Here is a 13,232-nt window from a genome sequence, read left to right as displayed (position 1 = left end):
GACGTGGCTGAGAGTCGTTTTGTTGTTCGGGCGTTACGTACGGCGTTGTTGAGCCTTCCAAATCTGGCTGCCCCGATGGGGGACAGGTGTATGCGTCCCTTGGGAAAAGTCTACTCTGGCCGTAGAAATCGTTCCAGGCGTTAAAGAATTCGACGTCAAGCTCTCCGCAGAAGAGTCTGCAGGCGGTTGTTGAGGCTGAAGGCCTTACTGTAAGTCGCCATCCCATGTCCGTGGTAGAATTCCTGAAATCAAAATATTAGGGGATTTAGTCTTATACTGCTGGATGAGCCTACGGTACTTGTCAGCAGTTCCTCAGACAGGTCGTGGTGACGTCGTTTGTACCTGTGTGGAGGAACAAAGAGTGAGTCATTAGAGGCCTCAGCGGAGACCTCGTCCAGGGCAGCTGTGATGTCGTCAACACCAGCTCAGGATAACGGTAGTTACGCCTACGACGGGGGACTCTGCCACAGAATTCCAACCACCTGATGGCGAATCATGAGTCACCGACCAAGAAGGTGCTCTGTTCCTCGTCCTCCTCCTCCAGTATGGCAAATCTGTTGTAGCAATGAGTAGGATAAATGGCTCTAGGGGCGGGTCTGGCTCCTCCTCTCACGGGGGTGAAGCATTCAGCGTCAGCTCTACCAGTTCCTGTGACGTGCCTTCTTCGGAAGGTGGCTGGGCATCGAGTGCAGGTGAGGAGGTGATGAGGCGTCAATTGCAGGAGGGGCGACGATGTTGGCCTGGATAAGCTCCTGCAAGGTATCAACAGTACTTATTGGTTCGGTGATCTTCTTCTCGCCAGCCGTGTACTTTCGTCCTGTTGAAGGAGTCTCGTTTCCATCTGCTGAGGTCAACAGGCAGATCTTGCAGACGGTCGATCGTCCTGAGAAGAAATGACAGAAGTTTCCTGTGCAAGTCGAAGACATTTCTTTAGCGCCATCTTGGTAAGGAGGAGAGCAAGTGGGTATCTATATATTTGCTTTGCTTTTCTTTTCGTGGGCAGAGGGACGCGTGCGTGAATAAGCGAGAATAAGTGAGAAGAGAGAGAGAGAGAGATTATAGACGCAAGTGTAAGAGTGAAAATGAGAGAGAGAGGGGGGCAATGGAGAGGGGAGGCGAGAGAGATTTTACATAGATAGATTTACAGAAAATCAGACCACCACAGACCCATGGTCCAGACTTGGTGGTCTGTCCTTAAACCTAAGTGATTTTACATTAATCAGAAGACTCCAAAACGTTGCATTTCTACTCTGGTTGATATTAAGTGGAAGGTAGTGACGGTCTCTCGTATTTTTGCAGGAGGCAAGCGTGTTACACTGGACCACTGATGATGGGAGCTTATTCCATTCTCGCACTACAACGTTGGTGAAGAATAATTTGGTGCAGTCTGAATTTACTTGTCTACATCTGAGTTTTACGCCATTGTTCCTCGTGCGCAAAGTGTCATCGATCATAAACAATGTTGATCTGTCTACATTCATTGAAACCATTAAGTATTTTAAAACGATTCGATCAGTTTTCCTCGGAGGCGACGTTTCTCAGAGAAGAGGGAACATGTTAAGGTGAAAGCCTTTCTTCGTAGGATTTGTTGTTGCGCAAGGAAGGGATAATTTTCGTTGCCGACGCTGAACACCTTCTAATTTAGCAATATCCTTTGCATGGTGAGGAGACCAAAACTGTACCGCATATTCCAAGTGGGGTCTGACTAAACTGTTGTAGAGCAGGAGTATTACATCTTTATTCTTAAATAAAAGTTTCTTTTAATGAAGCCCAACATTCTGTTCGCTTTATTTGCTGCATCGATGCATTGCTGTGAAATTTGAGGTTTGACGCGAATGTGACCCCCAAGTCCTTGACGCATTGATCGCTTGAGTTTAACGCCGCGCATTTCGTAATCAAACTTTTTATTCCTCGTTCAACTTGAAGGACCTGGCACTTGTCTACGTTAAAGGGCATCTCCATCTATCCGACCAAGCTGAAATTTTGTACAAATCCTCTTGGAGGCTTTGCCTGTCTTCGTCAGTGAGAACCGAGTTACCAATCTTTGTGTCGTCTGCAAATTTACTAATGCGGTTATTGAGTCAACATCCACGTCGTTGATGTAAATAATGAAACACTGGGCCAGAACCGAGCCCTGAGGACGCCACTAGTGACAGGCGCCCACTCTGAGTTAAATCCGTCAATCACTACTCTTTGTTGTCTGTTGCTCAACCAATTCGCGATCATTGGTTTACCTGACCGTCAATACCTATTTGCTTTAATTTGTAAAGTAATTTATGATGCGGGACTTTATCAAACGCTTTCTGGAAATCAAGATAGACTACGTCCAGTGATTTGGTTACGTCATAAACAGTGAAGGGTCGTTATAAAGGTTAATAGATTTGATAGGCAGGATCTTTTGTTTCGGAAGCCATGTTGTGAGTCCCCAATTAATGAGTGGCTTTCAAGAGTAACTCTAATTTTGTCTCTAATTATGCCCCTCAAGTAGCTTACCTACAACCGAAGTTAGACTAATGGGCCTGTAATTACCTGGTACTTTTTGTCTCCTTTCTTAAAAAATCGGTGTCACGTTAGCCTTTTCCAATCTGAAGGGACAATGCCTTGTCGCAAGGACATATTGAATACGGTTGTGAGGGAGAGTATTTCGCTCTTTGTTTCTTTCAGCAGAGTTGGATATACTTTATCAGGTCCAGGACTTTTATTTGTTTTTAAGTGATTTGAGGGCTTTAAGGACTTCATCGGGTTTTATTTCAAAGAGATAGACAATGCATGCTCTGGATTTACATTAGTACTGGTGTTGGTGGTGGTGGTGGGAGGACTGTTATTAGTAAACACCGAGGAAAAGTAATTATTTAATAGGTTTGCAACGTGTTGGCTGTCAGTCACTAGTGCACCGTCGCTGTTTGTTAAGGTCCAATTCCACTGATCGCCTTTCTGTTGTTTATGTAACTGAAGGATTTCGGATTATTTTTACAGTTGGCTGCAATATTTTCTTCATATCTACGCTTTGCCTGATGCACTAATCTTTTACTCGTCGCCTTTTTTTTTTTACATCATTGTAAAGTCTAATGTTTTCAGGCGTGCTTTGGTCTTTCTTTAACCTGTAAGACAATTTTCTCTCCTTGACTGAGTGTTTAATTTCGCTATTAAACCAAGGTGGACTTTATTAGTGTTAATTCGCTTCTCACTTTCCAAAGGGACAAATGTGTCCTGCTGAGTGAGTAAGTGATTTTTAAAGTTTAACCAGGCGTCCTCTGCATTGCCGTCATCTGATAGTTGCATATCTATTAGTTTTCGTCAGTTTCTACGAAGTTGGCTCTTTTGAAGTGGGCTGTAACTTTATTTTCAGTCACCGATGTTTGGGCTCTAATGTCGGCACTAGTTTATGATCGCAGGAACCAGGGTGTTCTCTACCGTGACATTACTGACTAGGTTATCTTGGGTCGCTATAACAAGGTCCAAGTATGTTATTTTGTCGAGGGTTGGTTCAGAAACCATTTAAGCTTAGATAATTTTCCTCTAGAAATTCGATCATTCTATGGGACTCACCTTCATGTACCCGACAGTGTCCTTGCCCAGTCGATATGGGGGAGGTTAAAGTCTCCCTGAAGTATCAGTGAGTCCTTTGTTATTAAGTACGAAGCTGCCTTAAAGACGCTGTACATTCAAAGATCGCCATCAAGTGATTGCCCCAGAGAGCCTGTAAGTGACAGATATATTTAAATTGACTTTTACGCAATGTTTACTCCTTGCACAAATGTTCAACGTTACTGTTTCTTGGTGTTTTGTCAGTAGGTTGCAAGTAGCCTTTTTTTTTGACAAAGAGGTGACACCACCCCTCTACGGTTTACACGATCATTGTTGAAGAATCTGTAGCCACCATCTATGTTGTATTCAAGACTTAAATCAATATTAGTGGTGTCGATAAATGTTTCGGTTATAGCAATTACGTCAAAGTTTTCTGTCAAGAGCAAGACATCACGCAGTTCAATCAGATTTGTTTCTTAGGCTACGCGCGGTGAAACTAAGGACTCTTAGGTTATCTTGAAGCTTATTAATAGAGTTACTGGAGGGTTCAATGTTACGAGTCTGACCCCGCGGTGTATGAGGTGTCTATTTACACAGGCAGGATGGAACGTGGACATTGGCTGAGTCGTTTTGTTGTTCGGGCGTTACGTACGGCGTTCGTTGAAGGACCTTCCAAATCTGGCTGCCCCGATGGGGGACGGGTGTATGCCGTCCCTTTGGAGAAGTCTACTGCTGGCCAGCGTAGAAATCGTTCCAGGCAATTAAAGGAATTCGACGTCAAAGCTCTCCGCCGCAGAGGGAAGTCTGCAGGCGGTTGTTCGAGGAGCTAACGAAGGCCTTACTTGAAGTCGCCCTCATCCCATGTCCGTGGTAGAATTCCTGAATCAAAATAATAGGGGATTTAGACTTATACTGCTGGATGAGCCTACGGTACTTGCATCCAGCAGTTCCTCTTGACTTCAGGTCAATGGTGACGTCACGTTTAGCCACCCTGTGTGGAGAACAAGAGAGTGAGGTCATTAGAGGCCACAGCGGAGACCTCGTCCGGGGCAGCTGTGATGTCGTCAACTTGCCACCAGCTCCAGGATAACAGTAGTTACACGCCTTTTCGACGACGAGGCTCTGCCACAGAATTCAACCATTGAATCCTGATGGCGAATCATAGAGTCCACCGACCAGAAGGTGCTCTGTTCCTCGTCCTCCTCCTCCAGTATGGCAAATCTGTTGTAGCAATGAGTAGGATAAATGAAGCTCTGAGGGGCGGGTCTGGCTCCTCCTCTCCACGGGGGTGGAAGCATTCAGCGTCAAAGCTCTACGGGATTCCCTGTGACGTCCCTGTGACGTCCTTCTTCGGAAGGTGGCTGGGCATCGAGTGCAGGTGAGGAGGAGGGGTGATGACAAACCTCAAATTCTCACAGCAATGCATCGATGCAGCAAATAAAGCGAACAGAATGTTGGGCTTCATTAAAGAAACTTTTATTTAAGAATAAAGATGTAATACTCCCGCTCTACAACAATTTAGTCAGACCCCACTTGGAATATGCGGTACAGTTTTGGTCTCCCACCATGCAAAGATATTGCTAAATTAGAAGGTGTTCAGCGTCGGGACAAAATTATCCCTTCCTTGCGCAACAAATCCTACGAAGAAAGGCTTTCTACCCATAACATGTTCTCTCTTGAGAAACGTCGCCTCCGAGAAAACTGATCAGAATGTTTTAAAATACTTAATGGTTTCACGAATGTAGACAGATCAACATTGTTTATGATCGATGACACTTTGGAGGAACAATGGCGTAAAACTCAGATGTAGACAAGTAATTCAGACTGCACCAAATCAGTGGTTAATGTAAAATCACTTAGGTTTAAGGACAGACCACCAAGTCTGGACCATGGGGTCTGTGTGGTCTGATTTTCTATGTAAATCTATGTAAATCTCTCTCTCTCTCTCTCTCTCTCTCTCTCTCTCTCTCTCTCTCTCTCGCTCTCTCTCTCTCTCTCTCTCTCTCTCTCTCTCTCTCTCTCTCTCTCTCTCTCTCTCTCTCTCTCTCTCTCTCTCTCTCTCTCTCTCGCGTCCCTCTGCCCTACGAAAAAGTGGTCATTTCTTCTCAGGACGATCGACCGTCTGCAAGATCTGACTGTTGACACAGCAGATGGAAACGAGACTCCTTCAACAGGACGAAAGGCTGACGGCTGGCGAAGAAGATCACCGAACTAACAAGTACTGTTGATACCTTGCAGGAGTTTATCAGGCCAACATCGTCGCCCCTCCTGCAAGTGACGCCTCATCACCCTCCTCACCTGCACTCGATGCCCAGCCACCTTACGTCACACTGACGCTGAATGCTTCACCCCCCTCATTGCTACAACAGATTTGCCATAGGAGAGGAGGTGACTCTATGATTCGCCATCAGGTGGCTGAATTCTGAGTCCCCGTCGTATAGGCGTAACTACTGTTATCCTGGAGCTGGTGTTGACGACATCACAGCTGCCCCTAATGACTCACTCTTTGTTCTCCACACAAGTACAAACGACGTCACACGACCCGGACTGAGGAACAGCTGGAAAACTACCGTAGCCTAATCCACCAGGATAAGACTAAATCCCCTACTAATTTGATTTCAGGAATTCTACCACGGAAATGGGATGAGGGCGATTTCTACAGTAAGGCCTTCAGCCTCAACAACCGCCTACAGACTCTCTGCGAGAGCTTGACGTCGAATTCTTTAACGCCTGGAACCATTTCTACGGCCAGAGTAAACTTTTCAAAGGGACACCTGTCCCCCATCAGGGCAACCAGATTTGGAAGGCTCCTCAACAACAACGACTCTCAGACGTCCTTCCATCCCGCCCGTGTAAATAGACACCATACACCGCAACAGACTCGTAACATTGAACCCTCAGTACCTCTATTACCAAGCTTCAAGATAACCTAAGGTCCTTAGTTTCAATGCGCGTAGCCCTAAGAAACAAAGTTTGATGAACTGCGATGTCTTGCTCTGACAGAAAACTTTGACGTAATTGCTATAACCGAAACATTTATCGACACCACTAATATTGATTTAAGTTCCGAATACAACATAGATGGCTACAGATTCTTCAACAATGATCGTGTAAACCGTAGAGGTGGTGTCGCCCTTTTTGTCAAAGCTATTTGCAACCCACTGACAAACACCAAGAAACAATAACGTTGTTGTTGTGCGTGCGAGGTAAACACTGCAAAGTTATTTAAATATCTGTCACTTACAGGCCTCCCAGGGCAATATAATGCCGATCTTGGAAATGTACAGCGTCTTAAGGCGATGGCAACCGACAGCGACTCACTGATATTAGGAGACTTTAACCTCCCCCATATCGACTGGGCGACACTGCCAGGTACAGAAGGCGAGTCACATAGAATGATCGAATTTTTAGAAGAAAATTATCTAAGCCAAATGGTTTCTGAACCAACTCGACAAAATAAAATACTAGACCTTGTTATAACGACCTAAGATAACCTAGTCAGTAATGTCACGGTAGGTGAACACCTCGGTTCTTGTGATCATAAATTAGTGCACGTCGACATTAGAGCTCAAACATCAGTGACTGAAAATAAAGTAAAGGTGCCCAATTTCAAAAGAGCTAACTTCGTAGAAATCCGACGAAAACTAATAGAAATGCAACTATCAGATGACGGTAATGTAGAGGACGCCTGGCTAAGCTTTAAAAAATCATTTACTCACTCAGCAGAACACATTCGTCCCGTTGTGTGAGAAGCGAAGTAACACTAATAAAAGCCCACCTTGGTTTAATAGCGAAATTAAACGCTCAGTCAAGGAGAGAAAATTGTTCTACAGGCTAAAGAAAAAGCAAAGCACGCCCGAAAACATTAGACTTTATCATGATGCCAGGCGACGAATAAAAAGATTAGTATGTCAGGCAAAGCGTAGATATGAAGAAACTATTGCAGCCAACTGTAAAAATAATCCGAAATCCTTCTTCAGTTACATAAACAACAGAAAGGCGATCAGAAGTGAAATTGGACCCTTAACAAACAGCGACGGTGCACTAGTGACTGACAGGCAACACGTTGCAAACCTATTAAACAATTACTTTTCCTCGGTGTTTAATACTAATAGTCCTCCCACCACTACCACCAACACCAGTACTAATGTAAATCCCGAGCATGCATTGCCTAACTTTGAAATAACAACCGATGAAGTCCTTAAAGCCCTTCAATTACTTAAAACAAATAAAACTCCTGGACCTGACAAAGTATATTCCTACACTGCTCAAAGAAACAAAGAGCTAAATACTCTCCTCCCTCACAACCGTATTCAATATGTCCTTGCGACAAGGAATCGTCCCTTCGGATTGGAAAAAGGCTAACGTGACACCGATTTTTAAGAAAGGAGACAAAAAATTACCAGGTAGTTACAGGCCAATTAGTCTAACTTCGGTTGTAGGTAAGCTACTTGCATGAGCGCATAATTAGAGACAAGATTGTGAGTCACCTTGAAAGCCACTCATTAATTGGGGATTCACAACATGGCTTCCGTAACAAAAGATCCTGCCTATCAAACCTATTGACCGTTTATAACGACCTCTTCACAGTTTTTGACGTAACCAAATCACTGGACGTAGTCTAACTTGATTTCCAGAAAGCGTTTGATAAAGCCCCACATCACAAATTACTGTATAAATTAAAGCAAATAGGTATTGACGGTCAAGTACACCAGTGGATCGCGAGCTGGTTGGGCAACAGACAACAAATAAGAGTGGTGATTGACGGATTTTGCTCAGAAAGGGCGCCAGTCACTAGTGGCGTCCCTCAGGGCTCAGTTCTTGGCCCAGTGCTCTTCATTATTTACATCAACGATGTGGACGTTGAACTCAATAATCGCATTAGTAAATTTGCGACACAAAGATTGGTAACTCGGTTCACACTGACGAAGACAGGCAAAGTCTCCAAGAGGATTTGCACAAAATTTCAGCTTGGTCGGATAGATGGGAGATGCCCTTTAACGTAGACAAGCGCCAGGTCCTTCAAGTTGGAACAAGGAATAAGAAATTCGAATACGAAATGCGCGGCGTTCTTTAAACTCAAAAGTGTTCAATGCGTTAAGGACCTGAGGGTCAAAATCGCGTCAAACCTCAAATTCTCACAGCAATGCATCGATGCAGCAAATAAAGCGAACAGAATGTTGGGTTTAATTAAAAGAAACTTTTTATTCAAGAATAAAGATGTAATACTTCCATTCTACAATAGTTTAGTCAGACTCCACTTGGAATATGCGGTACAGTTTTGGTCTCCCAACCATGCAAAGGACATTGCTAAATTAGAAGGTGTTCAGCGTCGGGCAAGAAAAATTATCCCTTCCTTGTGCAACAAAGCTTACGAAGAAAGGCTTTCCACCCTTAACGTCGCCTCCGAGGAAAACTGATCGAATGTTTTAAAATACTTAATGGTTTCACGAATGCAGACAGATTAACATTGTTTATGATCGATGACACTTTGCGTACGAGGAACAATGGCGTAAAATTCAAATGTAGACAAGTAAATTCAGACTGCACCAAATTTTTCTTCACCAACGTTGTAGTGCGAGAATGGAATAAGCTCCCACCGTCAGTGGTCCAGTGTAACACGATTGACTCCTTCAAAAACAAGCTCGACCGTCACTTCCTTCAACTTAATATTAACTATATGTTGTGATGGAAGATTTCCCCGGGGTCTCTGGGCCTCTGGAAGACTCCAGGAGGAGCGAGCAGGGGGGCGGGGATAAAGGCCCCGTCCGCGCCCTGCGGGGCCTGCGGCCTGGCGCCAGGCGAGAAATGTTGCCAACTCGCATATATTTTTGCTACATGTTCACTCATGTATGATCGAATATATACTGTAACGTACGTTCTAGACCGTTCTGTTCTGTATATATATATAGGAGAAGAGGGCGAAAGGAGTCAATCCCAGTCATAGTAAGCTAGTGGTCAGTGAAGTCAGAGTGAATTGTACAACTAAGGAAGAATATTAAGGGGGGGTTCTCAAATCTGATTTTATACTTGTGCTTTATAAGCGTCCAGTTTCATGATTTTTTAACTACAGAAGCTGTGCAAGGTGTTTACATATCTCCCTCCAACGGAGTCCCCTGACGGCGACACGGAACCCAAGTAACACATCCGGCATAACATAGAGTTGAAATGCAACGTTTTGGAGCCTTCCGATTAATGTAGAATCACTTAGGTTTAAGGACAGACCAGCTAGTCTGGACCATGGGGTCTGTGTGGTCTGATTTTCTATGTAAATCTATGTAAATCTCTCGCCATGCAGATACGAACGACGTCACCACGACCCCGTCTGAGGAACTGCTGGACAAGTACCGTAGGCTCATCCAGCAGTATGTCGAAATCCCCTAATATGTTGATTTCAGGAATTCTTCCACGGACGTGGGATGAGAGCGACTTCTTCAGCAAGGCCTTCAGCCTCAACAGCCGCTTACAGACTCTTTGCGGAGAGCTTGACGTTGAGTTCTTTAACGTTTAGGACAATTTCTACGGCCAGAGTAAACTCTTCCACAGGGACGGGATACACCTGTCCCCCATCGGGGCAGCCAGATTCGGAAGGCTCCTCAACGACGCGCAGTACGTGACACCCGATCAAAAAACGACTCTCAGCCACGTCCCTTCACCCCGCCCGTGTAAATAGACGCCATTCATCGCAACAAACTCGTAACCTTAAACCCGCCAATACCTCCACCTCTATTACCATGCCTCAAGATAACCTAAGAGTCCTTAGTTTCAATGCGCGTAGCCTAAAAGCGCGTCCACACCAGGAATCTTTGTATGTCAACAATGTATCCCAGACGTTTCCCAAGTTTTTCGGGAAGCAGTTGAGAAACAACTTGGATACATTCAGGAAAGAATTGAGAAACATTGAGAGAGAATATGTGTGTAATTCACCACGGACTGATCAAGTGTTGGACTCGTAAGCGCCAGCAGGTACCCCCCCGACATGAGCAAGTGCACTTTAGCGTATATCTGTGTGTGTGTGTGTGTGTGTGTGTGTGTGTGTGTGTGTGTGTGTGTGTGTGTGTGTGATTTTCAACTCTTGATAGTAAAGTATAAACTATTTTTATATTCCAGTCAAATTTCATTTATATAATTATGGATGGAGACCTTAACCTCCCCCATATCGACTGGGCGACACTGTCAGGTACAGAAGGCGAGTCACATAGAATGATCGAATTTTTAGAAGAAAATTATCTAAGCCAAATGGCCTCTGAACCAAGTCGACAAAATAACGTACTAGACCTTGTTATAACGACCCAAGATAACCTAGTCAGTAATGTCACGGTAGGAGAACACATCGGTTCTTGCGATCATAAATTAGTCCGCGTCGGCATTAGAGCTCAAACATCAGTGACTGAAAATAAAGTAAAGGTGCCCAATTTCAAAAGAGCTAATTTCGTAGAAATCCGACGAAAACTAATAGAAATCCAACTATCAGATGACGGTAATGTAGAGGACGCCTGGCTAAGCTTTAAAAATCATTTACTTACTCAGCAGAACACATCCGTCCCTTTGTGTGAGAAGCGAAGTAACACTAATAAAAGCCCCCCTTGGTTTAACAGCGAAATTAAACGCTCAGTCAAGAAGAGAAAATTGTTTTACAAGCTAAAGAAAGAGCAAAGCACGCCCGAAAACATTAGACTTTACCATGATGCCAGGCGACGAGTAAAAAGATTAGAATGTCAGGCAAAGCGTAGATATAAAGAAACTATTGCGGCCAACTGTAAAAATAATCCGAAATCCTTCTTCAGTTACATGAACATCAGAAAGGCGATCAGAAGTGGAATTGGACCCTTAACAAACAGCGACGGTGCACTAGTGACTGACAGGCAACACGTTGCAAACCTATTAAACAATTACTTTTCCTTGGTGTTTAAAACTAACAGTCCTCCCACCACTACCACCAACACCAGTGCTAATGCAAATCCCGAGCATGCATTGCCTAACTTTGAAATAACAACCGATAAAGTCCTTAAAGCCTGGGCGTTATCGCGATAAGTTATCGCGATACTTTATCGCTGATAACAAAATCGGGTATATATATATGTGTATATATATATATATATATATATATATATATATATATATATATATATATATATATATATATCTATATATATTGGTATCTTCGTTACTTTTATAACCAAACTAGCGATAATCGATACTTTTTTCCGCCTCTCAGAAAAAAAACGATGTATCCTCCCTACTGCGCATGTGTGGCCCGGGCCATGGTATTGAAGGTACCCGGTGTTGTGTTATATGTTGTCCCATCGTCAAAAGCTGGTGCTTTTGTTTACAAACACTAGTCTCTCGTGAACTGCGCATGCTCAGACCAATAAGCGTAGAGCTGTACAGTTTCACAAAGCTTTTAAACACATTAAGAGTTGCTGGAAGGCTGAATCAGACATACAGTATCACCATCCTCGCTGTTTCTAGACGACATTCTGTAGCTACATATAAATAGCTACAACTCGTACAGAGTGTCGTTCTAGAAACAGCGAGGATGGTGGTAGTGGTACTGTAAGTCTGATTCAGCCTTCCAGCATCTCTTAATTACAGTTAAAAAGCTTTGTGAGACTGTACAGGTCTGCGCTTGCTGGTCTGAGCATGCTCATTTCACGAAAGACCAGTGTTTGTAAACAAAAGCGCCAGCTTTTGACAGTAAGGACGCCAAATAACACAACACCGGTTCAGGCGTTTCTAGTATTACCGTCCATATGTACGTGTCAACGTGTGGTTTTCAGGTTTTGTAAGTTTTCTAAAATACAGATTGTGAAAATCTGAATTCATCTATGTTTTTTATTTGAAATATCAATATGGTATCGTTTTCGCCTATCGGACTTATCGCTAGCTAGTATCGGAATTGTGGATTTATATCGGGTATTGGTTATCGGTTTTCACCTATATTTGTGTCTCCAGTTATCGAATATCGATTATGACCGATAAGGTTTTCCATTATCAGTTATCGGGTATCGGGAATAAGGTTTTCTATTATCGTGCCCAGCTATGCTTTAAACAAATAAAAGTCCAGGACCTGACAAAGTATATCCTCTCTGCTCAAAGAAACAAAGAGCGAAATAGACTCCTCCCTCACAATCGTATTCAATATGTCCTTGCGACAATTTAAGGCATCGTCCCTTCGGACTGGAAAAAGGCTAACGTGACACCGCTTTTTAAGAAAGGAGACAAAAAAGTACCAGGTAATTACAGGCCCATTAGTCTAACTTCGATTGTAAGTAAGCTACTTGAAAGCATATAATTGGAGACAAAATTATGAGTTACCTTGAAAGCCACTCATTAATTGGTGACTCACAACATGGCTTCCGTAAGATGGGAGATGCCCTTTAACGTAGTCAGGTCCTTCAAGTTAATTGGAACAAGGAATAAGAAGTTTGATTACGAAATGCGCGGCGTTAAACTGAAAACCGTTCAATTGGGGTCAAAATCGCGTCAACCCTTAAATTCTCACAGCGAACAGAATGTTGGGTTTCATTAAAAGAAACTTTTTATTCAAGAATAAAAATGTAATACCTCCACTCTACAATAGTTTAGTCAGACCACACTTGGAATATGCGGTACAGTGTTGGTCTCCCCACCATGCAAAAGACATTGCTAAATTAGGTGTTCAGCGTCGTGCTACAAAAAATATCCCTTCCTTGCGCAACAAA

Source organism: Eriocheir sinensis, chromosome 1 (assembly GCF_024679095.1).
Source record: "Eriocheir sinensis breed Jianghai 21 chromosome 1, ASM2467909v1, whole genome shotgun sequence".
NCBI classification, from domain to species: Eukaryota; Metazoa; Arthropoda; class Malacostraca; order Decapoda; family Varunidae; genus Eriocheir; species Eriocheir sinensis.
This window is presented reverse-complemented; position numbering follows the sequence as displayed.